At 42.8% G+C, this 26,286-nt stretch overlaps 1 protein-coding gene across 4 annotated transcripts in view; it reads left to right on the top strand.

Moving 5' to 3' along the window:
• DOCK4 (dedicator of cytokinesis 4) overlaps positions 1-26,286 on the top strand; it is a 431,090-nt gene that overhangs the window by 39,292 nt on the left and 365,512 nt on the right. The window lies entirely within an intron of this gene.

The raw sequence follows: 26,286 nt of genomic DNA on the forward strand, positions 1-26,286 counted from the left end.
GTTCTCCTGAGTGACAGCCCCACCAGAGTACGCAGAGTGGAGGAGGGGAAGTTTTCTAGGGGAGGAGTGTTGGCAGGAGAGAGATTTCCACTCCAGGGAAATGAATGGCAGAGTGTTTGTTATTCAGGAAACCACTCCTCCAGAGCTCTACTCTCTCCATGCCAGATAAATGAGGTTTCACACTATTTGGAGTTACTTGCTCTCTTTGGAAACATGCAGAATAAAAATTGTGCATTTAAAAAGAAAAAAACAAAAACACTGCACTATCACTTTTTAAATCAAAATTTTAATATTTATTCTATAATGGAAATGGGTCCTTTTTTTTTCACTAGCTTTTTAACCACCATAATAGTAACAATGTACTCCATTTCTACCCTCCAAATCTTAATAGGAAAGTTGGAACCAATCTGGATGGGGAATAGCAACCATGGGTTCAGAATACTCTTTAGTTTGGATGCTCAGGATGAAGGCTTTTTGTCATCGTTTACTTACAGTCACAGTGGAAAGAAATTCTTGGCATTAAGGTCCTCTGGTTTTGTTATGCCACATTAACCGAGACGTGTAAATGTCATAAGTGAACTATTGATACTGCTTAAGTGGTCTGGAGAGATTGTTCCAGAGCTCAAGTGTTTATGCCCAGGAGAGCTTAACCTATCTTCTTCCATAAATAAAGCATCCCTTATATCATGTAAATTAGCCCAATCTCTCTAGACAGTCAGCATGGACTGCATTTTGTTTTACCCTAAAAGGCTCTGCTGCATGAAATTCGAATACAGAATTAATAAGATGCTTTTGTGCTTCACAGGTTGGATAAAGACAGATCCTGGGATCAAAGCGCAATCCACTGATAACCCTTTCTAGTCTAATGGGAATTTATAGGAAATAGCGCCTTCCATGAGATTTTCCACACTAGACGTGAAAGATGTATTGAGCTTCCCGTCCCGTTCACACGTGCCTAGCCAGATTGTTCTATGCTGTTCGGTACCAGGTTACATGGTGTGGTAGAAGAATTGGATTCTACCACAGGCTTATGTCCCATTCAGTTTTCTAAACAAGCCCAACAAATCCACTAGCTCACGGAAGTCTCTTCTTAGCCTTTTCCCCCATATTGGATTTGTATGGGTTGTAATAAATATGTTCAGTATTCTGGAGATCTGTGTGTATGGAGTATATTTGAAGAGCAACTGTCCGTCTCCTGGTAGACATCATAACAGAAAAGGAAACAATGGAAATGTGCCACTGATCGGCCTTTTGTGTATGTGTCGGCTTTCAAGTCCAGTTTTTAATTATTAAAATCGGAAGACTCACTTGCGTGATTAATTCTTTCTGTGTATCTGCACAGATCAGGGACCTGTGTGGATCAGAGTACAGGAAGTGGAGGATCCCCATGGTGACCCTGATGGTGGGCCTTGGGTCTGGCCTTACAGGACCCGGAGTCTGTGGTAGCGTGTGAGAATATTTGCCAAGCCTGCATTCTCAGCAAAGTCTGGTGAGCTGTAAACTGATGAATGCAATGATAGGTTCTTTAATCGAGGCTGTAGCCAAGTACAAGCAATTTGTTTAGAAAGATAAATGCACAGAAAGCTAAAGTTTAACAAATTGATTGTTGTTCCCCACTGATGAAACATTCTGTTTTCTTTCCTGCCTTGGCCACTGACCTGGGGCTGGGGCTGTGATGGTGCCTGTGAAGGAGACCACCCAAGGCCCGTTCAGATTTCTGGGTAACCTCTGACTACCATGTTCAGATTTTTGATGGTTTACTAGGAGATTAAGATAGTTTTCAGAGAAACCAGACAGGCTGGTAGGTTTGTGAGAGCCACTCCTTTTCAGCTGACTGAGAGAGAATTCTACAAGTCTTCCCGGCTTGCCTCAATTCTTTTCCCCAGACAAAACTTTCCCCAGTAATCTCCAGGAGCCTGCAGGGGCTGTCTGCTGTCCGAAATCCAATGACCTGTTAATGCTTTTAGAGCTAGAGATCACCCTGTCTTGTTGGGTTCTCTGTGAGGCTCTACATTTGCCTCCCCAACTCAATATTATCCCACTTATTCAGTCTGTGGAGTGTCTTCTCAAGAAATATTTTATTATCTTGTTTGATATTTGTGAAAGCCCTTTGGGAGAGGTTGAGAAATTTTAGAAAGAAGTTTAGAAAGCTTAGAAAGAAGTTTAGGAAGCTCTTTGGCAGCAGGAGCCTACATTTGCAGATGAACTGAGACCTGGAGATGTGGCTCTGGACTCACCTAGTTAAGGACCATTTGTTCTGAGTGCCAAGTGCCCCGTGATGGACAAATGGAGACTTGCAAAGGGGAGGCACAGCTCTTGTTACGTAGAAGCTTTCGGTCAGGCCAAGAAGAGAAGCTGGACACTGTTATATAAAGTATGTGACAGTTTATTTTGTGGGGAGTGGGAAGGGAGGATTGTTCGGTGGGATAAGGAAGGCTTCTAGGGGAGAAGGGTGTCACACATGTACTGGATTTCAACGTATGGGAAAAACTGTGCCAGATACAGGACATTATTGTCAGGGAGATAACAGAGCAAAAGAAATCAGAAAGTACAAGGCTATATTTTGAGAAGAAGAAGTAGGATAATTTGACTGGAGTGAGAAGTTTGTTTAGAGAAGCAGAAAGAAAATAAGTCAGAAACTCTGGTTGGGATCTAATGATGGAGGACCTTAATGCTAGACCGAGGATCTTGGTGGGGCCAAGAACATGGTGGAGGGGGAGGGAGGGACCAAAGTGATAAAGGCTGGGTGGTGACCATATAGGTGGGAGCTACCAGGGATGGGGAAAAGGGTTAAGGGGCTGTTGCAGAGGTCTACCTGGTAAGTCCTTGGACAGGGGTGATGGGAAGAAATGTTAATGGCAGAGAGAGGGAAGGAAAAAGGTACAGCCCCAGGATATGATGGGATGGTGGTGGGTTTTTATAATTTGTAGAGTGGTATTGACTTGGAAGGATACTGGAGCTTCATTCTAAGAGAAGATAACACATTTCTGAGACACACACGTTTGTGGTAATATACCGGGAAGTAGAATATCAGAGGGCCTTGGTTATACTCAAAGAGCTAAATTGTGGCTGACCCTCTCTTTGGCTTCTATAACATCCTCCATAGCATCTGGTATAGATCAGGACCCTTTACCAATACATAATGAATTCAGTGATGAGATTCTTTTAGTGGGTTTGTAGTAACTTAAATGAAGCTGGGCTGAATCCTATTTACACCATAGTTATAGTAAAGGAGACCAAACCAGGACTATTTATTTATTTATTTATAAAAAAGATTTTTAAAATGAAGCTGGGCTGAATCCTATTTACACCATAGTTATAGTAAAGGAGACCAAACCAGGACTATTTATTTATTTATTTATAAAAAAGATTTTTATTTATTAGAGAGAGAGGTAGAGTGCACAAGCAGGGGGAGAAAGCAGGCTCCCCATGGAGCAGGGAAACCGATGTGGGGCTCGATCCTGAGATCATGACCCAAGCCGAAGGCAGACAGAGGCTCAACCGACTGAGCCACCCAGGCGTCCTTAAACCAGGACTATTTAAAATCATTATGGAGGGGCGCCTGGGTGGCTCAGTGGGTTAACGCCTCTGCCTTCGGCTCAGGTCATGATCCCAGGGTCCTGGGATCAAGCCCTACATCAGGCTCTTTGCTCAGCAGGGAGCCTGCTTACCTTCCTCTCTCTGTCTGCCTCTCTGCTTACTTGTGATCTCTGTCAAATAAATAAATAAATCCTTAAAAAAACCCTCAAAATCGTTATGGTTACATATGATTTTTAAAGCACTGTCAGAGAAACATCCTTTTATAACTAAACTATTGAGATGCCAATTAAAGATAGTTTTCAGCCATTTATTACAAAAGATTCCTTATAGACTTTCATTGGGCAAACTTTTGGACTTTTCTAAGTTTATTAAAATGTGATAGTTTCTTAGAAATTTTTAGGATTTGACACTGTTAACCTTAATAGAGAGATTTTTTATATATACATAAATAGGATTCAGCATTCTAACAGAGTTTCCAAATGTTATTTTGAAATGTAAATGCATACTGTATGTATTTATTCATATACAGGAATATAACTGGTCACTTAAAGATCTGATGAATCTTAAAAAAACAACTTATAAATTATATCAAAACGGTGTAATCCATTGTCTTCGGGAGTCCCAAAGTCTACCCAAAAAGCATAACAAAAACAAATGAAGGTATCACTTACCCAACCTTATTAAGTACCAAACTCACTGTTGTATCTCTGTTCCAACTTCATTTGTCCACAAAGTATTTATTGAATTCATATATGTACTAAGCTGTAGGCACAGGAATACAGACGCAAGTAAACCTGTCCATAGTACCAAGTCCACCTAGTTTTCTAGCTAGAAACGTGGGCATGACCCTGTCCCATTGCTTCCTAATAAGTGTGTTTCTGAGATCAGCATCATCAGTGTCATTGGGGAACATGGAGATGGGACCCAGCAATCAGTTTGAACAAGCCTTCCCTCGGGATTCTGATAAACGCTAAAGACTGAGAGCCTCTGTCTCTTAGGGCTTCCATGGAGAGAACTGTATGTCAGTGTTAATAGTTCCCTTTTAACTATGTATTTTATTTTATGCACTTAACATTTTGAGAAACATTCCTGGGCCTTAACAGATTGCAAAAGCGGTCTATGCACGTAGGATCCTGTTGGCCTGCCTACCTCTCTTTCTCCCCCTTCTTTTTCTCTGTAATCCATCAGTTCACCAAATCCTATGGATGCTCTTGTTGAGGTACCTGTCAAATAGTCCCTTCCTTCTGTATTCCCAGTGTTATTAACTTAAGACTCAGTTCCTTCTTTAGATATTGAAATCACCACCTAAAGTGTCCTGCCTCAACAGGCCTGCCACTCCCCCAACCCATCCTCCCCACTGTCGCCAAAGGAAACCTTCTTCCTATGAATCATGTAACTCCTCATTCGTCACATGGGATCAAATCCAAATTCTTTAGAATGGCTTTTAAGAAGTTTTCAGGGTCTCGACCTTGTCTACATGTTCAAGGTCTCCTCACTGTATTTAGCCTGAGCAGAAAACACCCCACAGTTCTTTAACTGGACCATGACATCTTCATCTTTCTGCATTCCAGCCCCTGGAATATTCTTTCCTTTCTTGCTTGCCTGGAGAACTTATATTCACACTTAAGTTCTGTAGCCAGGTGGTCCTTAGCAACCCAGGCTGTGCAAGTGGCTCTGTTCTCTGAGCTGTTGTAGTGTTTTCCCTTCAAATAATCATTCCAAAAATGATCCGTTACATGTGCTGCCAAAGCGAGCATTCCAAAAATGATTTGACCGCAGAGTTCATATTTTCAGAATCTTTGCTACCCAAGGAAGACCTTTCCAGCAGATTACTTAGGTGTGTGGTTGCTACAGGAGGGTGCTTGTTCTGGAGAGCGAGCCGACAGCTGGTACAGAACCTTGTATGGCATCATTTGGGGGAGGGAGCAGAAGATGATGTCTCCAGTGGCCGCCACAAGGAGGGGGTGGGATGGGCACTCTGTAATTACTCTCATTGTCTCGTTGCCAGGCTGCTGGGGGCCAAAACACATTTGAGGTGTTGTGGTTTGAGCTCTTGTCTCAAGTGATGGGAAATGAAGATGACTGGGGCTCAACCACGGTGAATAACTTTAAAAACATTTGTGTCCAGCCTCCCAATATAAAAGTCGAACACCATCACTATCAGAATCTAGGGAGATAGGAGAAAAGTGTGAGGGGAAAGAATTTATATGTTCTTCTATTTCCTAGTGAAAGTTGCTCACTATAAATTCTTTTAGTTTTTTAGAAATTTATTTATTTGAGAGAGAGAGAGTGCATGTACATGCAGTGGGGGGAGGGGGAGAGGGAGAGAGAGAATCTCAAGCAGACTTCAGTTGAGCTTGTAGCCTGACGGAGAGGGCTGGATCTCAGGACCCTGAGTTGACAACCTGAGCCAAAATCTGAAGTCAGATGCTCAATCGACTGACCCACCCAGGCTCCCTTCACTATAAATGCTTAATATATGTTTTAGTGGCTACATGAAATTCCACTGAACGAATGTGTCTTCGCTTACATAACTCCACTGTAATGGCATGTTAAGGTTGTTGTCCATTTTCTTCCTTTATAAATAAAACTGCATTGACTCTCTTGAATTACATGTGTGTGTGTGTGTGTGTGTGTGTGTGTGTGTGTATGAATAATCTTTAAATAATCTCTCTAGCCAAATATATAATTAAGGATGTCAGTAATTATTCTTGAATTCTTTTTATTTTTTTCAGTTTTTATCTTAAAGATTTATTTTTGAGAGAGTATAAATAAGGAGAGGGGCAGAGGAGGAGGGAGAGGGAAAAGAAGAGAATGTGAAGCAGACTCTGTGTTGAGTGCAAGCCCATCATGGACCTCGATCTCACGACCCTGAGATCATGTCTTGAGGGCTAAGAGTTGGATGCTTAACCGACGGAGCTACCCAGGCTCCCGAGTTTTTATTTTAATTCCAATTAGTTAACATGCCGTGTAATATTAGTTTCAGGTGTGTAACATAGTGGTTCAACACTTCATATCTTACTTGGTGCTCATCCTGATAAGTGCACTCCTTAATCCTCATCACCTATTGAACGCACCCCCACCCCCGTAACAACAGTTTGTTCTCTATAATTAATGATCTCTATTTTACCATGAAGCATTTATTAAGAAGTAGAACAATGCTGGATAATTCTCCCCCTCCACAGTAATATAGTCTCCATATCTGCTACTTGGGAAAACGACATCATATAAAGCAACATTTAAATAATTTTATATGCTTTTTATAGTCTATTATAAAATGTCATGCTTTGTGAGATAAGAGAGGAACATGCTTTAGCTTTCTGGCTCATTAATAAAGTGTAGTTGTAATTAACCAAATATTAAAAAATGAGTATAGTTTATAATTCTTTGCATAAAATTTTTGCCAAGTTAAAATGTAAGCTCAGATGTAATTTTCTTTTTTTCTTCATTACCTCACTTCTAAGAAACTCAGACATTTTTATGGGTTGTGGATGAAGTATCTCATAATTGCCTGTTAAGTTCCAAGGGTACAGTTCTTTTGGATTAAGAGGATGGGGGAGGTTGGAAGGAGAGAGCCTACTGTTTTCTGGGTTCTGTGCTAGATGCTGTGACAGAGAACCTCCTTCTCCCCCAGCCATCCTGAGAAGATGACATCGAGATCCCCCATTATAGAGATGAAGATGCCAAGGCTCAATGAAATTACCTTGTTTCAAGGTTCTGTGGCTTGTAAGAGACCCGCGTCCGTTAGCTTCCAAAGCCCATGTTCTTTTAGTTACATCTAGGTGCCTAGGGCCCATGAACCCTGTGAACAAAAAAAATGGACTATGATTTTTGTGTGGAGGGATGTCATTACTCTAGAGCTGGGCTGTCTCCATGTGTCTCTTTACAATTAAATCTAAATAAATTTAAATAAAAGTTAAGATTCAGTGTCTTGGGGTACCTGGGTGGCTCAGTGGGTTGAAGCCTCTGCATTAGGCTCAGGTCATGATCTCAGAGTCCTGGGATCGAGCTCTGCATCCGGGATCGAGGGGGAGCCTGCTTCCCCCTTCTCTGTCTCTGCCTGCCTCTTTGCCTACTTGTGATCTTTGTCTGTCAAATAAATAAATGAAATCTTAAAAAAAAAAGATTCTGTTTCTTGGCCATACTACATTTCAAGCACTTGATAGTCCCATGTTTGTAAGGGTTACCACATTGGATAGTGCAGATAGAGCATTTCCATCACATACAGTTCTGTTGGACCGTACTGGTCTGGAGGCTGCCTCTGGGGAAAGTCTTTACAGGCTCCTGTCCACTGTCTTAACAGAATCGCTGATAAACATATAAATACTTCTTTGGGACTTTGACTTACACTAAATCTTAGCCAATCACACCCTCATATCTTTCTAAACTCTAAGATCTCCACTGTCCACAGTCCTGGGCCTTTGACTGAAAGACTGAGAAGGCTTGCATAACCCAGTGCTTGGGGATTGCATCTTAATCATCACAGTAGTTGATACAGTATATTACCTCAAAAACATTTAAATAGGTTAGACCATAAGAAGGGTTGTGATTTCTGTTTCTTTGCATGAAAAGTTCCAAACTGCCAGTCTGCCAGCTACAAATTATTTTAAATTCAATTAATATTTTCTCGGCAGAGAGTCTTAATTCAGTCTTAATTAATAAACCAAATACTGATATTAATTAATAAACCAAAATGGGGAGGAATTAGTGAAAACTGAAATTCAGGATGTACTTTGGTGAATTTTGAACATATTAACATTAAAATCTTCAGTAATCTGTCTTCAGGAAATTTTTGGACAGAGGGAATAGACTTTTTAAAGGACTTTTGGGGGGGATACATAAAAGCAGTTGTAACTTACTGTCTGCATATTTTCTTATTATGGCATTTAGAAGCAGTAGGACTAAAGAGGTCATTTTGCCAAGTGAGGCAGCGTTGTGAAAGGAAAAAGTACTGTTCTGTGGAGCTCTAAAAAGCTATGCAACCTCCCCGAGCTTAGTCAATTTCCTTATCCATTTCTCCATCAATAAATCGGAAGAATGCCATCTGCCTTGCTTGTCAGAGACATTGGCAGCGGCTCAAGTGAACTCACGGATTTGGTAGGGCCTGGGAAACAACCAGTGGGGTGCACATGTTAGCCTGGCTTCGTTTCCTGGGGCCCCTCTTGTCTGAACCAGTCGTGAAATCTGAGCAACAACAAGGTACTGCCCGAGGCCTGGCTCTCCCAGCGCGTGTTCAGCTGTTCTGCGTCTCTGACAGTGAAGGATCTTGTTCTTAATAGAGGGTCAGTAGTGATATGATTGACGTGATGAAAAATACTTTGTTTGAGGAGGAGGAGCCCTAGTGCCATGAGCTGTCTTCCTTTTATGAACTCGTTCACCCTGAGCCAATATTCCTGAGAGATGAGAGAGTCTTTATCTCTTGGAGGAATAAATACCAGTCTCCGTCTCAGCACTTCTTCACCAGAGAGAACAGTTGTCTTGATATGTAGTAGACAATACTCTATGTATCAGTTCCTCGCCTTAGTCGTGAAAGGGGGAGGTTATTGAACACTTTATTAGTGAAGTCCAGAAGGACATTGTGACAAATGCAGAAGTCATTGTGGGATTTCATATTAATCTGCATTTCAGAAAGCAAGTAGGAAGACAGAAGAGTCGTTCAAACAATATGCACGCAGTATGGAGATGTCACCCGTAGCTGGGGAGGCAGCAGACTCTTGAGAGTTTCTGTCGTTCTCATTACTTTCTTCAGGTGTAATGTCATTTACCTGACCTAAGTAAAGAGTCCTTATTCTTTTTACCTTAAAAAAATACATATATATACATAGGTGTATGTGTGTGTGTATAATATGCCACGTCGTTAGTTTGATAGTGGCAAACTATCAAGCTGATAGAGATCATCTATATCACAGTGTCATCTCTGTCACAGTGGTTCATTTTTATTATTGCTAAGTTTTTAGCCTGGATGCTGATAGCACTGAAATGCTGTTGCTTTCCGTCCTTTGAAGGACCTAATCTGCTGCCTTGCACACATTGCTTGTTGGATCAATAGCTGGAGTTGGTAGAAATTGGAGGGTGATCTCTTTGTTTTGCCAGGACAATGTGTCCTTCACACACATCCCACATTCTATATTGGAACTGGCAATTAACTTTGCAGTTGGAATAATGTTATAAATAATGGGTTGGTTCCCAGAATGGCCCACCAAACTAAATTAACCCATAAAATGGCACAGCTGATAGAGAAACAAATGTGTTAGGATCTGAAGGTGCTCTCAGAAACTGACTTAGAGCTGAATTTTACACAGTCAATAACTTAAGTTGGTAAGCTGGGAACTGCTTACTCATTTTTTAGATATAAATTCCAAGTAACATTTCTGTTAAGCTTTTATTTCTGACTTCTTAGTGTAGGAACTTCTTCCCTTCATAAAAACTTTAACCTGAAAGCTCAAACAATCGAAATTAGGTGACTGGAGGAAGCTGAGCTAAATATAATGTCTGCTTTATTTGCCAGAGTCTTGCTAAAAAGCACTGTGGCTTTTAGATTTCTTTTCTTTTGATTAAATGCAGTTTTAAAAATGGTCTCATTTTATTGATTCATACTGGTTTCCCTTTGTTGTAAAGAGAATTCTCTAAAAACTCAACAAGTTGGTATGTGGTGGTGGTGTCAAAGGCATAAGTCTAAGAATTTATTGTGCTACATCCTGCAAAGGTAAATACCATTCATTGTAAAATACTGTTGAAGTATAAAGACTATAAGTTAAATATTTCCTGGCATTCCAAATTCTGTAGTCTTTAAATTACTATTGAAATTGACACTGATATCTTATGTGATCCCTGATCCTCTTTGTGTTACGGTTTTGAGATGGTCAAATGCAAAAATGTGTTTAAAATCTTACTACATGATACATGTTTACCCTCACAGGATCTTTGCTTGAATAAATGTTGATGTTTTCCTATTTTACTCAAGGACTTGAGACATGTCCTTTAGCTTGGTGGCTGCAAACTGTGAAAGTAGTCCCGAGAGTCAGTCTTTGGTATGTTTTGAGTGAGGGAGGAGGTTTATTTGGTGACTTAAAATCTGGGACAGGGTCATTAGGAGGGCCTGTCTCTCTTCTCTTTATTTTTAGTTGAATGGAGGAAACAGAACCTTCTTATTAATGAAAGCGGAGAAATGCTGCACACGTTGTCTTCCTATTGGAATCTGTGACTTGACCCCCATCACACGGCAGCACTGTGTCTTTAGGAGGTCTGCTGTGTGGCATGTGGGGCCAATTATCATCACCATGACTATTTCATTTGATGGGAAAATCTGTAGTAAATCAAGAATATTAAGTGTATTTGTTAATATTGACGTCTTTAGAAGCCAGATGTGCCGAAACTGTTTATTGCTTATATTTATAAAGTTTATTAAATGCTCCTCCTTTGTCATGGAATGGTCTTATTGTCCATTTTCTGAGCTTGTACTTACATAGTAAATGGAAGAGTTGTTTTTTTCTTGAGCCTTTTTTTTTTTTAAATTAAAGTTGAGCATGTGCCTTTATATAAATAGAGCATTTGAGAAAATAGCATTTATTATTCCTTTGTATGCCTTTTAATGGATTTTAGTTTCTCTCTCCGTCTCAGAGGCAACTGGGCATCCAGTAATTGCATTTTAGCTTCAATCAGTAGGAGTTCATTTTCTAAAAAAATAGCAGCAGTTTGGTGCTGTAGGTAAAGATAGGTGGCTCTTCGTTCTGCATTTGTGTGTGAATGCTGTTTCTCCCGTCCTACTGAATCTCTAGCCAGACCCGGGTACCTTTTCAATAATAGATCTATGTGGGTTGTTGGGTCACGGAAACCTTTATGTTAAATTATACCTTTCTGTCCTCTGTCACTCTACTTCTTGCTAAACTTCCTTCATTATGGAAAAAAGACATTTCATCGGATAAAAACAAAGCAGCCAAGCTCTTTGGGAGACAAGCATTCAGTGACTCATGATAACACAACTTCATGTTTGCTGGATTTAACCGCAGCATGAAAACTGGATTTGGGAAAGGATGCTACACTAGAGCATATGACTCAGAGATGCATACTGATGATGGGCTCTAGACAGAGGGTGTCCATCTAAATCTCGAATGTGCCTGCCTTCCGTGGAATTGAAAATCCAGTGCATCCTTCTGCAGCTGTTTTTACCACCCAAGCTGGGTGATAGTAGAGGTATAGGAGGTATGCTATGGGGTCACTCCCCTTTTACTGCTAAGTGATAGCTGCTGGATTTTGAGTAAGTACCTCATGTGCATTGGTTTATTTACCTCCTACAATCTTCTAAGGTAGACACTACGATTGTCATACACATGAGGAAGCTGCCGTGGCGAGAGGCTACTGTAGCTATTGAGTCTCCGTGGCCAGCTCAGGGTCAGGTGCTTCAGCCCCAGGCTTGAGCCGCTGCCTTGTCCTGGCCGTGGGTACGCATCTTTGCTGTTGGAACACGGCTCCAAAGAAGAGTGTTGCATCACCTGTCCTAGGAATTGGCCCCAAGTGTAAATCAAAGTAGATGGAATGAAGTTACTCTCCCCAGAGTTCAATGTCACGTGCTTGAGAGGTATTGTGCTTAGTGGAGATAAGGAAGCAGTGCTCCCACCCCCACTCACTGATTCAGAAAGACCGGTTGTGAAGGGACATGTGTGACTGAAACAAATGGACCTTGCTGAGTCTGTCAGCATCCCCAAGCCACCTGGAGCCAAGTGGTGCCTTGTAATTAAGTTGCGGAGACGCTGTCGATCTTGTAAATGTTTTAGAAGGAAGTGGCTAGGAAATGATGTCTGAATGTTTGGAGGCCTGGAGAAGGAAAGTGCCCTCACGCCTGGGGGCTTGGAAAGTCCCGGGGAAGTCAAGCTGGGGCTGAGAGCTGTGCGCAGCGCTGGAGCAAAGGACTTGGAGTTGTATGGGAAACTCAGAGCAAGAGTGACAGAGGTGAGCTGAACCCATGTTGGAAAAGCACCTCAGGGAAGAGTGGCAGCTAAGCTGCTCAGCAGCCCAGCATCTGGAGGTTTGCATTGGAAGCAGGGATGACTTGCTGTTGAAACGGTCGGCTCTGTTTCTGTTGTTGAAGGAAATAATTCACAGTGCTCCATAAGGGGGAGAAGCAAGATGAGGCAGGGTTCTCTCTCAGGTGAGGGTGGAGCCTGAGAACCACCTGACTTGAAGCGTCTGGAACTGGGTGCCTGTGGAGAAGGACTCATTCATGAGGTGGAAATAATGGAGTCAGTTGCGACTCTTTACCTATAAATTACGCAGTCACTGGGTAATTTGTCCCCTGATATTTCTGCCAACTATAATAAAACAATATGCCTTTACCCCTGCAGTTGTAACATGTGATGGACATTTTGGGAAATGCTTGGTTATAGAGGTAATGTTAGGGTCTTAGGAGGAGAAATTCCTCAGGCAAGCAAGTATTTCAAAGCTTTGGAGTACGACCTATGTTCATACAGACTTAGACTCCTACTCGTTTTGTTATTTTAGGCATATCACTCAACTTCTCTCAGTCCGCATTTTCTTTTCTAAAATGTTGGGCAATATAATAACACAGAGTGCTTTTGTGAGCATGAGAAATGGTGCCCGTGAAGCACTTCACACCTTGTTTTGGTCCACAGTAAATGTTGAGTAAATGTCAGCAGCTGTCATCTGTCCTCCGTCCTCCCCATCAGCTGAGCTTGCGGCAGCTGAACCTGGCCCAGAAGCCTCCTTTGGGGGCTGCCCTGAGGGCGTGTTTCAGAAGGCTTGGAGTACTTGCCTGTTGATGCGTGGAGCAGATCCGGTGTCTTGGCCTGGAAGCGCTTTCTGTTTTCTTTACCAGTAGCTTTCATCCTTCTCCCAGATGTCCTGAGGCCAGAGAGTAGACATATCAAAAGTAATATCTTCTAATGAGGCCTAGGTTTCTTATCACAGCTTATGTGAAGTTTTCTTCTGTCCAGGTTAGAACAGATGATTTCCCTTTAATAGGCTTCTTTAATCTTCTCCAAAATAAGGATACATTATGTTTTTTTTTTTTTTATAATGTTCTCTCCCTTTCTTTTAAATTTGTTTTATTTCTTTTTCTACACTTTTTTTTTTTTAAAGATTTTAGTCACTCACTTAGCAGAGAGAGACACAGTGAGAGAGGGAGCACAAGCAGGGGGAGTGGGAGTGGGAGAGGGAGAAGGAGGCTTCCCACTGAGCAGGGAGTCCGATGCCGGGCTTGATCCCAGGACCCAGGGATCATGGCCTGAGCCAAAGGCAGATGCCCAGCCATTGAGCCACTCAGGTGCCCCATCTACAGAGTCTTTAAGAAGACCCTAGATTCTCACATACAGGGGGTTATCAGACCTATGTTGGCGTGGTAGCAGAAACGTTATCCTATGTGCTTTAAATCGATACTCTAAAAGCCCCAGTTGCCAAAAAGAGCCAAAGGGCTCAATGCTTGAACATAGACATAGTGATGTATTCAAGTGAGAAGCTAAGGATCCGTCATGAGGGAGGGGCGGCACTGACACTCTCTTGCAGAGCCTGGTGATGGTCTTGTAGCTGCATCATCCCTTATTCCATATATGTTAAGAAGTCCTAGCTCCCTGTACACTGGCATGAAAAATTTCCACGGAGAGTCTCTGTATCCACATGCCAAAAAGAGATGTGTTAGCAACTGGCACTTACTAAGACTTTGAAAAAAGTGGATTACATAAGTGGTGTTCCAAAACTCAGGTACAGAGCAAGACAAGGCCTTTCAGCAGTCAAGAACTTGGCCCCAGTAGCCCAGCTGCTTGGGTTGAAGCCCACTCTCCAGCTTAGTGATTGTGCGATCTCAAGCTAGCCATTCCACCTTTGTGTGCCTCAGTTGACTCCTTGTAAAATGAGACTTCACTGCGATCTCCGAGGCTTGTCTTGAAAATTAACTGAGTTCACATTTATAAGGTGTTCAGAATAATGCCTGACACTATATAAATGTTTGTTAAATACTTAAATACTGAGAATTGATGCGTCATGTGTATCTGAGCTGATTGGTCTGTTACTGCAGAAGACTAAAATACTGGCCAGCATTGGTTAGGTCAATTATCTGATGGATTTCATGAATGCATGAAATTGAAGGGCTAATAATTTGAAACTGGATATATTTCGTTGATGAACTGTCTTCATTCCTAAGCATGATACTTCAGATCCTCATAATAACGTGAAGCCACTTATATTTTTTTTATTCAGTTCTGAGGCATTCTATCTCTCTGTATGCACTTGAATGCCTGAAAACTATACGTGTCTTAAAAATCAGTGGATCAGGGCACCTGGGTGGCTTAGTGGGTTAAGCCTCTGCCTTCGGCCTGGGTCATGATCTCAGGGTACTGGGCTTGAGCCCTGCATCAGGCTCTCTGCTCAGCAGGGAGCCTGCTTCCTTCTCTCTCTCTGCCTGCCTCTTTGCCTACTTGTGATCTCTCTCGCAGTCAAATAAATAAATAAAATCTTTAAAAAATAATAAAAAAAAAATCAGTGGATCTGTTGAATGTTGCCACTCCTCCCCCAGTAAGGCTTTATTTGATGAATGCTGCAATGAAAGGGGGAAAAATTATTTTGGTTGTCTTTGAACAAGGAAATATGATGATTCATGGGTCCACATGAAGGTGCTGAATCTGTGCTCTGAGAAGTATAAAATCAGTGTCTGGGACTGAGGCAATGCTCCACCTGTCCACTGAAGGCGGGAGCCGCATGCACTGTGGCCAGAGCCTTCCCCTGAGCCCCAGGGAGTTGGACTTCCGGGCCACACAGAGGCTTCCTTGCAGCTCCAGACCCCGGAGTTAGTTACCCCTTAGTCCAGTACCTGTGTGTCCCATCATCACTGAATTGGATTTGTACTGACATGAACTTAGAGGTAATTGCTGTAAGAAGCCTCGACCATTTTAAAATCCAGGAAGAATAACTGGGGCAGGAATTTGTAACCAGGGAGCCTACGAACAGAATTCCAAGGTCTATGCACTTGAATGGGGAGAGAAAAAAAATCCTCATTTTCACGAATCCTGAGCTGAGATTTAGCATTTCCTTCCGTTATGAATGTAGACAAGTTAGTATTTAGCATTTGAAATTACAACACCCGTGAAATATGTCACTAGATCCTGTTATTCAATGGGTTAATAAAGCATACATGCAACTACATCAGGATTTTTTTTTTTTTTTAAGATTATTTATTTATTTATTTGAGAGAGAGAGAGAGAGATCACAAGTAGATAGAGAGGCAGGCAGGGAGAGACAGAGAGGGAAGCAGGCTCCTCGCTGAGCAGAGAGCCCGATGCAGGGCTTGATCCCAGGACCCCGAGACCATGACCCGAGCCAAAGGCAGCGGCCTAACCCACTGAGCCACCCAGGCGCCCCCATCAGGATTTTTAAAAAAAAATATTTTGATAACTGCATTGCAATATATTTGTGTTCCTTTGTAATCGTCTTTTATGCTTTGAAAAACATTATTCTGAGATGAAGTCGATAGGCTTCCCCAGATTGCCCGCCGGGGTCCAGAGTACAAAAGTTAAGAACCCCGTTTTCCAGTCCTTTGCTTCTGTATTAGTTGCACTTCTCAGCCGTTCTTCTGTTTTCTTCCCCACCATGTCCCTTTGCCCGCGTTCTGGGGAGCTGAGATGTAGACTTCGAAAGGTTCAGTATCTATTGCGTCACTGGCATCTTTTTTATATTTTTGACTCTGGCAAAGGAAATTCTTTGTCTGTATTGTTTGTGATTTATACATTTTAGAGGAGGAGACTCTTTTTAGGTTTTCTGCCTCTTTAGTACAACGCTGTCTATGTAAACTTCCAGTGAAAGATGTTGATCCAGTGATCGTTGGAGAGCTGGTGGCTGTGAAAGCAAGACACAGAGAGGACCTGCAGCCTTGGGAGCGGGGGTGGGTGGGGTGGCCGGGGAGCTGCTGCGGAGCAGGCAGGAGAGACTGTGCTTGTCCCAAGGGATAATATGAGGCCCGGGGTTGGGGGATGAGCCGATGGAGGCTGTGAAATGAGTTGGGGAAACAGGACATCGGGTGGAAAAATAAGGAGATGGAGAAGTAATTAAATTGAGGCTTTCTAGTCTCCTCCTGAAGGAAGCTTCTCCATATCAAAATCTACTTATGCTCCTGGGAACTGTTCCTATGTAGTTAAGGATGGATTCTTCACCCGTGTCTTCAATTACCTGAATTCAGTTTGGAGCCTTCGTGATTCAGGGCTTTCTGTGAAGGCTCCCGTACCTCCCAGATAACTCCCTATTTTAGTTCTAGTTGTTGCCAGAATCTTGTGATGAGCAGTGTCCGCATTTTCTATCGAAGAGAGGAAAGTAGGCAGACTCTTGGCTTGTAGGAAATACTGCCTATGTTTGAGGATTAGGAGGTGTTGCGCCAAAGGTAAAAACCGGTGCAAGGGAAAATATTTTTAGGTAAAATATTTAGTAACAGAATGTTGAGTCTTTGTTAAGCCACAGGGGAAATATTACAGGGAAAGTGGATGCAGAAAAGAATTTAAAGTGATAAGATAAGCATACACTGATATATCTGTAAATAGCTATGCTGAAATACCAGGTCTAGGGAATTAAAAAAAAATTATTCTGGTAATAGGAGAACCTGGGCTTGGATTACCTTGAGACTCCAAAACATGTTTTGCTCACCATTTGGGAAACATAGTTTTGTTTTGTTTTTTTTTTTAAAGATTATTTATTTATTTATTTGAGAGAGAGAGAGATTGAGCATGAGAGGGGAGAAGGAGAGAGGGAGAAGCAGGCTCCCCATGGAGCTGGGAGCCTGATATGGGACTTGATCCTGGGACACTGGGATCATGACCTGAGCTAAAGGCAGTTGACCAACCAACTGAACTATCCAGGCACCCTGGGAAACATAGTTTTAATGAATGGTTGGATTTTTCTGGATTATAGACTCTAAAAAGCCCAACAATTTACTGCTCACATGTGTATTTTTTTTTTTTAAGATTTTATTTATTTATTTGACAGACAGAGATCACAAGTAGGCAGAGAGGCAGGCAGAGAGAGAGGAAGAAGCAGGCTCCCCACTGAGCAGAAAGCCTGATGCAGGGCTCGATCCCAGGATCCTGGGACCATGACCTGAGCCGAAGGCAGAAGCTTTAACCCACTGAGCCACCCAGGTGCCCCACATGTGTATATTTCTAATGACAATACCATGCAGATTGAGGGTAATCTGAATTAGGGACAAGAGAGTATATATAAATGTTACTAGACAAGAACTATATTGCCTTCAAATACTTTTTTTTTTTAAAGATTTTATTTATCCATTTGACAGAGATCACAAGTAGGCAAAGAGGCAGAGAGGAAGGGAAGCAGGCTCCCTGCTGAGCAAAGAGCCAAATGTGGGGCTCCATCCCAGGACCCAGAGATCATGACCCGAGCCAAAGGCAGAGGCTTAACCCACTGAGCCACCCAGGCACCCCTCAAATACTTTTAAAACTAGATTTAATAGAACAAACTCTAGTATGTTACTAAGGGTTCTCCTTTAAAAACTAAATCGTACATCTTAGTCACATGCCACTGTAGGTAGAAGTGTTTATAAAACGCTTTGGGGCTTTTAAGTAAGTCTCTTAAATGTGTGGAAAGTCATTTTTATTTGCATTACTGGTTTCCCTATTGAATCCTTAATTTAGAGGAAATGTTAAAATTTTGGATAATGTTAAACTTACCTAAATTATCACAAAGTGTTAACTGCAAATGAAAAAAAAAATCAGATGGGATAAAGGAATATGTAAGCCTCTTGAAAATATTGGTTTTCAAAATTTTTTTCAAAGTCTTCTGTCACACAGACAATAAAACAATTTAGGAGATGCTGTAATTCCTGCCTTTTATTTGGCATTCCCGACGTCATGGAGACCAAGAAGCAAAGGTGATCATGTTTTGGCAGTTTATTAAGGAAAGCCCAGGCTAACCCTTTGTGGGATGAACAAGCTCTCCTGACCTCTGTAGCCTTGAGCTGGAGACTTTGATACTCCTTCCCATGCCAGCTGTAAAAAAAAAACCCTTATTTCACAAAGTTTGGCAAAGCATTTAAGGTCCAACCACTTCCCAAAGCCGAATCCATGTGTAAAGTCACCTTGGGTTTCTGCGACCAAAACTGATTTATGTTATAGTGTGTAGTGTTATAGTGTATATGATATATAGTGTATATATAGATATATAGTGTACTTGATAAGCACTGCCCCATTGTGATTTTAGATGTTGGATTTTGGATTTGCTCCGTGGGCTTCTGGCTGTGGGAGGTACATTTTATCCCATTAGAATGTTATAACTTCTAGTCTATTTCTCTCATTTTCTTTTTGGAAATAAACATTCATGCACATTCTAACAAGTATTCAGTTTAAGAGAAGTTAGATGACATGGAATAATTATCATAAATTAATTTTCACATACTTGATCTCATAACCTCCCTGCACCATTTTTATTTTTTTTTCTTCCAGTTAACTAAGTTCGGTGACTTGTTTAAGTTGTGACCTGGACTTTTGATTTTAGAGAAGTCAGTTGAGTATAAGCATTTCCATGCAAATCATGTTTCTAAAATCATCCCTAGAATGTGTGTATGCCTAGTGGAATGCAAAGCTTACTGGAGAAAGGATGAAATTAGGTGAGCCTGAAGGAAGTATAAAAATCCTGTTTAATGACCCTGTTAGGTTTTTATATAGATTAGTGTTATTAAATGAGGAATGGTAAGCCCGTCTGGACTGTCTCATCCTCTGAAGAGCCGGTTCTGGCAGTATTAACCGAGAAGACTTCTATTGTGTCTCTACATAGATAACATTGCATTATTGCAAGCCCCAAGGCCCTTTTCCTGAACAACATATGCTTGCATCTGGCTCCATTTTATGTGAGCCAAACCAATCTTAGGTCTAGTACGGCAGTTTATTAGTGCATATGCCTCTGTGTGTGTGTGTGTGTGTGTGTGTGTGTGTGTGTGTTGTTTAAGAGGGGTTTTAGGGCCTGGAGTAATGAGACATGGCCAATTAAAGCCGCGTGTTGCTTAGGGATGTGGCTCAGTGATCACAGTCTAACTCTAAATTCTTGTTTATCACATGCCCTCAATACAGACCTCAAGTAGACCAGTGTCTTTGATGCACTTTTGCCTTGCCTTTCTGCAGGGCTTACTGCTGCGTGTTCCCTCTTCTCTCTGGGGCTGCTACTTTTATTCCTCGTCATGGTGCCCGTTCCTGGCTCTGGTACCTTCTGCTTCCTCCCTTTCTCAATGTAAATCTTGTTGCATTGCATTGGGAGCTGCCCTTACGGGGGCACAAGAGAAGTTCTGGGTTTATAGGTCATAAAGTGTAGCACCTTAAAAAGTTTTAACAAGCAAGAGATGTTTCAAAACCCAGGAAAAGGATCTCTAATGATGAAATCCAGGCCTATGGAAAAGGAGGTCATTTTGGGTTGGGAACCTTCTTGTCACACCTTTGTGCTCTCCCTGTCCTGATAGGTTCTTTGATGTTTGCAGGCACCCCTACCAACACACTTCAGAGGTATGGAGTGTTGCTGTAGGGTGTGATTACGGGATACCTCTGATGGAAGGGCAGTACTGTAAAACCACCAGTGTATTTTCTCAGCCGTGTCAGAAATCTGCGTAAAAGGAGCATTAGATGACTAATTTTGGTGACAGGATGCTGAACCACAAAGCCCTGTGGTCACTGCCGTGGCTACTTGCTGTCCTAGCATCCTGGAGAGACCCTGGTCCTCCTAGACCTGACTCAGGCTGCAGCTGTGAACTGGGGGCCTGGTGCCATCCACATGGGCAAATGCAGGAAGTGCCAAATGGCCTGGCAAGTTCTACTGTGGCCTTTGGATCCTCGCTGAGCCATATGGTGCTAAAATGTCAAACTGTTCCTGAGTGTGGGCCACGATTGAAGAGCTAGATAGAGAAAACACACTTTAGATAATGGATCCACTGAGGCTTTTATTCTCCAGCTACTGACTTTTTCACTTTATCACTTTGCCCAACATTTACTAGGTAGTGTTTGGTTGATAGTGGGCTACTTACATTGTGGGAGATACCAAAATATGCAATAAAATAATCAGATGTTTCTTATAAAGATTGTATCTCCCATGGTTTCTGTAAATTGCACTTCATAAACTGTCAGTAGAGGGAGGTGAAATGTATGAGTGACTTACACATAGAATTTAATGGGTGGAAACTCTCAGAAACTGAGGAAAGATGAAGAAACTAAGTCCTCCCCAGAAGACTGTAGCATCCTTAGGTTGCGTTCGCAGAGATCTTCCTAGGAACTATGCCTTATCCCCTTTTCCATTGCAGCTTTGTGGTGCTATAGTCTGGCAATTGCCCTTCTAGATGAGTTGACATAATGCCTTGAGACGTTTACAGTCAGTGTAGAAAGAGAAAACACAACAGGGACTTACGGATGATCCCAATCAAAACATTGTACAAGTGCTAAGTGATTGAGGCCAAAGGGAATGTGGAAGTCCGAAGGGAGAGAGGAGGAGACGAGTGATGTGGTTCAGATGAGGTTAGTCCTGGCAGACTTCCAAGAGGAGATGGCTGGGCTTGGGTTTGGCCCATGTAGCTCTCCTCAGTCCCAATTGCTGGGTCTTTACGGAAACACATTTTTCTCATAGCAAAGGATATCTGACTGGTTGGAAAGAAGAGATATTTATACTCAGAGTTTTTGCGCCTTATAGTTTAGGGGGTCTTGGACTTTTAGATGTGTCGCCAAATGCACAGAATGTAGCACTATATCACATTCAACGTAGACCTAATGAAAAAGACAAGTCATTTCATGTACTGGATAGAGGTGCTATAGCTTGGGAGATTTTTGACTCTAATGAATCGTTGCTGTCTTTTCAATTTGAGTAACTCCTTCTTGGGACACCGGGTTGGCTCAGTCTGTTAAGCATCTGCCTTCGGCTCAGGTTATGATCCCAGAGTCCTGGGATCAAGGCCCCCCCCTGCCCCCGCCCCCAGGCTCCCTGCTCGGCAGGGAGCCTGCTTCACCTCTGCGTGCCCTTTCCCCTGTTCGTGCCCTCTGTCTCTCTCTGACAAATAAATAAATAAAATCTTAAAACAAAAACCAAAAACCTCCTTCCTGTCTTTTTTAATAAATTTTCAAAAAATTGCTTTGGTTTTACTTATCCATACTTGACCACATGTAAGCTCAGCTATTTGAAGGCTCTAAACAGCTGTGTTCTCCTGGCAGTGTTGTGACCTTTCTGGGGTTGGGTTCGCAGGAGTGAGCCTCTTTCTGTTGCCACTGGCAAACCTTTGCAGTCCTAGGGGGATTTGCCTTTTTTTTTTTTTTTTTTTAAAGAGAGAAGGAGGGGGTGTTGGAAGGACAGAGGGAGAATCCCAAGCAGGCTCCACGCCTAGCACACAGCCTATGCGGGGCTTGATCTCGCATGCATGAGATCATGACCTGAGCCGAAATGAAGAGTCAGATGCTTAACCAGCTGAGCCTCCCAGGCACCCCAGGAATTGTTTTGAGTGGCCCAAAGGAGGTGTCCTTTTTCTTTCTTTAAAACTTTTTATTTTGAACTGATTTTAGAATTGCAGATGGTTTTCAAAAACTGTACAGAATCCCCTCATATCTCTCATTCATTCCACTTTCCCAAATGTTAACATCTTAGAGAATCCCTGCTTATCTACCCTTAGAGAAAGCCTCACCTTTGTACACAGGAAGGCCTCTGTAAGAATCTGCTTGGCTGTGTGGTGCATAATGGACAGTAAATAATAACAAGCAAATAGAGAAATACCCCGTGTAATTTTTACGTGAGGGAATGTCACGTTGTAGTAGAAATAAGTGTCAAAGGCACCATGTTGAGGAAGTAAAACCAAGTGGGGGAAGGGTGTATGATGTTGAGGTGAGAGCCAGGGCAGAGCAGGGCGCTGTGTGTGCGTGTGAAGTAACAGTAGAAACACTGGCACGTACGTGTGAACGGTCGCACGGAAAACTCAAGCTCCTGGCTGCTTCTCGGAGTGGTCAGGACTGTGTGTGAGCTGTCTGTTACATTTGGGACATTCAGTTTTTGTTTTTTTTTTAAAGATTTTATTTATTTATTTTACAGAGAGAAATCACAAGTAGATGGAGAGGCAGGCAGAGAGAGAGAGGGAAGCAGGCTCCCTGCTGAGCAGAGAGCCCCATGCGGGGCTGGATCCCAGGACCCTGAGATCATGACCTGAGCCGAAGGCAGCGGCTTAACCCACTGAGCCACCCAGGCGCCCCTGGACATTCAGTTTTTTAAACTGAAGGGTAGGCACTCCGTGGTTCTCTGTATCATTTTCTAAACTTTTCCAGTGACTAGAATGTTGAACTTCACACTTAGGAAATAAGGATCATGCCAAATTCCCGCCGGGCCGTTCCCTGAAGATGCCCTAGTGGTTCGTTTTCCTGAGAGAGGGATGCACCTTCACAGTTGAAGGGTGAAGGAGGGGGGCAGCCATTGATTCATTGATTCTTCTCTGTGGCTGAGACTGTCACGAGGCCTTTCATCTTCTGTGTCACATTTTCCCCACTTAGTTTCTGTGACTGCCTTTCCAGGCCTCATACAATACACAGAAAACAGAGAGCCTCGCGCTTTCCCTATGAGGACACTAGACACAGGGAAGCAGGGCTGTCTGCAGCTCTGTCCTCTGCCAGGGCTGGGGTCCTGCAGCTCTGTCCTCTGCCAGGGCTGGGGTCCTGGCAGCCCACTTACTGGCCTCGCGGCCTTGGGGGACTTACTTAACCTGTGCAGTAGTTCTGTCATCTGCAGATGGGACGAGGGAATAGAACCTGCCTCTGGGGATGTTTCCAGGACTGAGTTACACGTATAGAGCATGTTCCCTTTCTCCCCTCTGGCTCATAGACTCCTTTTATTTGATTCCCACAGGCTCAGATGACTAGGAGTCTTAAATTTGAGTTAGTTTCCTGTACTTAAGAATTGGGTGAGGGTTGTATTTAAAAAGCATGTATTATTGGCTTCTCATGAAGGAGCAGAACATGCAGTGACCCTGGTCCCCCACTGACAACACCGCTGTCCCCTCTAGGTAGAAATGCCCCCCATAGAATGTAGTTCCTGGCACCCCCTTATGTCTCCTGGGCACTGAGGCAGCTGGTCAGGGTCATCTATCAGCCAAGCCACTCCACCTGGTGATGGTGAAGTCACCTGCCCAGCCCCCACTGGCGTTTGAATTTGCCACCTTGATTTTAAAAGGTCTGTAGTGATGCGAATAGGGAACTGGATTATGTGTCAGTAATTGGGGCCCTCCAGAGAAACAGAACTGGGGGGAGATTTTGTATGTATTCTAGTCATATTATATCCCTTACATATATGTAAGGAAACCCTTGGGCAGCAGTTGATGGCACAATCTTGAGGCAGAATTTCTTCTTCAGGGAATTCTCTGTGTGTGCTTTGAAGGCCTTTCAACTGTTTGGACGAGGCACTCCCCACGATTAAGAATGATCCTCTTAACCTGAAGTCACCAGCTTGTCAGATGGTCACCACATCTACAAGAGTCCTCCACAGCAACATCTAGGGTAGTGTTTGGTGGCATAACTGGGTGCTAGAGCCTAACCCAAGTTAACAAAGGAAACTGACTCGCAGATCATATCTGTACAAAATGTCTGTAGACTTTTTTTTTTTTCTGTCCTGAATAGTAGAGGATTGCAGTGGCACTTAGGGTTTTTGAAGGAGTTGAATATAAGAAACTCAGAGAACCTCTGAGCTCTGCAGATAATGCTGCCATGTCTGGGCTGGGATCTGTGAGGCAGCACTCTGGTGATTGATGAGGCAGGATGCTCCCTCAGGTCGGGGGCTGACAACAAGGCTGGGTTTGGTCCTTCTGGCGATGCCATTCAGGGTTAGGAATAGTCCTGAGGAGACTCTTAAGGGAGTTTGGAGGAAGACAGGGCATTTAGGAAGGGCTTGGTTTCTTCACAAGCTGTAGAGCCTCCTGCAAACCAGGTACACAGGCCTGTGCTCTTCCTGCTCAAGGTCAGGTATTAATACAGGTTCTGAATACATATCACAACCATTTGCCTCCTGTGGCTTTGTGCATTGGAAGGATGCCAACAGGGCTTAAAAGGAATTTTTCCGGAGCCTCCTTTGTTTCTCCTAGATTTGTGCAGAGCTGCTGTAGAAAGGCTGAAAGGCAAAGACCGTCCTTCTGTGTGTTTGTCTTTGCATTGTTTTGTTTTGTTTTATAATGCATCAGGTAAGATGATTTTGAGCTTAGTTTCTTATTATTGTTGGTGGGGAAGTAGGGACATTGAACAAAGCCTCGATACTCCATTTCAGCATGATCTTTTAGAATTTGCAGCAACTTTAAATATTATTTGTGTTTTATTTCCATGAAAAATTACACTGGCTAGAAAATCTGAAATTAATCTTTTTTTTTTTTTTTAAATTAGAGTGCATGAGCAAGGTGGAGAGACAGAGGGAAAGGGAGAATCAGACTCCCCGCTGAGCAGGGAACCCAGCCCTGGGCTCCATCCCAGGACCTTGAGATCACTCAGGTGATCCCCTCAGGTGCCCCAATCTGAAATTAATCTTAAGGAAGGACACAAAGACTAAGAAATTCAGCCTCAAAGTTTGATCTCAAAGGTGTGTTCTCTTTGGAACATACTGAGACACTGGCACTGTAGAGCAGACATGTAGGAGTCCATGGGTTCTGGTGTGGTCCGCACACTGCCGCATCAGAGTGAGGGACAGTGTCCAGTCAGGAGGTGGGTGAGGGGAGAGGCACCGGTAAGTCTCCATGTCAGAGTTTCTTATACTAAGAGAGAGCACAGAGCCTTGGTTGGTTGTTTATTCTACCTGTTCTACTTTGCTGCTTCATTGGAACCATACGCATTAGTCCTTGGTTTCTTTCTTGAGAGAATTCTAGCTGTGCTCGTGTTTATTCTCGGGCTCCGTCACAAGCTACTGAGAGGGAAGAGCAGTGAATTTGGACTCGGGCTCTGTGGTGTGTCTAGTCTTGGCTTCACTGGTGCTTCAGCTTCACAGCCTCAAGGCAAGTCACGTGGGCCTGTTTCCCCCCATCTCAACCACAAGGTGCCTGAGTGGGATGGTAACTAAAATTCAAGGGATACTTCATTTTACTTCCTCTCTAAACTGTGTCTTAGTGAAACTTGTAGCTCAGTTGGAGCCTCTCACAATCCCTTGATTCCTCGGCCCTTTCCCCAGCTAACAACCACTCTAGATTCAGTGCTGCCCATGGCCTGTCACATCGGTCACTCTTGTCAGTACTTCAGCCATCTTGCTTTCTTCATATCCCGGGCTCTGCCATCGCCTTGTTCCTCCTCAGTTAGGGACCTCACTGTCCTTTCACTCTATCTTTATTGGTCCTCTTAGTTGTGGGGCCTTGACTTTGTTAATATATTTTTCAGGGAAACTTTTAATTATCACCGTTAGTCTGTAAAACATGTAATGTTTTGTCACACCTGGCCTAAGTTACCCTCCTGCTGCTGAATTTGTTACTGTGATACTTTTCCCAGCTCCCTCTTGGTTTCAGTACACAAGAGAAATTCCATTCTCTCACATTCAAAGGTTAGACTTAGATATGGCCCTTGTTTTCTGCTCTTTCTTTTCCACAAATTGTTCTTTATATTTAAAAAATGATAGTCTTGATGAAACCTCTCTGCAAAGAACCAGTGGGCATGCCTGCCATTGGGATTACTGGTTCTTGGAACCAGAAACCATCCCCCTTTTTTCTTTTCTTTTCTTTTCTTTTCTTTTTTTCTTTCTTTCTTTTCTTTCTGTAGCCCGCCTTGCTCTGGGAAT

Source organism: Mustela nivalis (assembly GCF_964662115.1).
Source record: "Mustela nivalis genome assembly, chromosome: 12".
Taxonomy (NCBI): Eukaryota; Metazoa; Chordata; class Mammalia; order Carnivora; family Mustelidae; genus Mustela; species Mustela nivalis.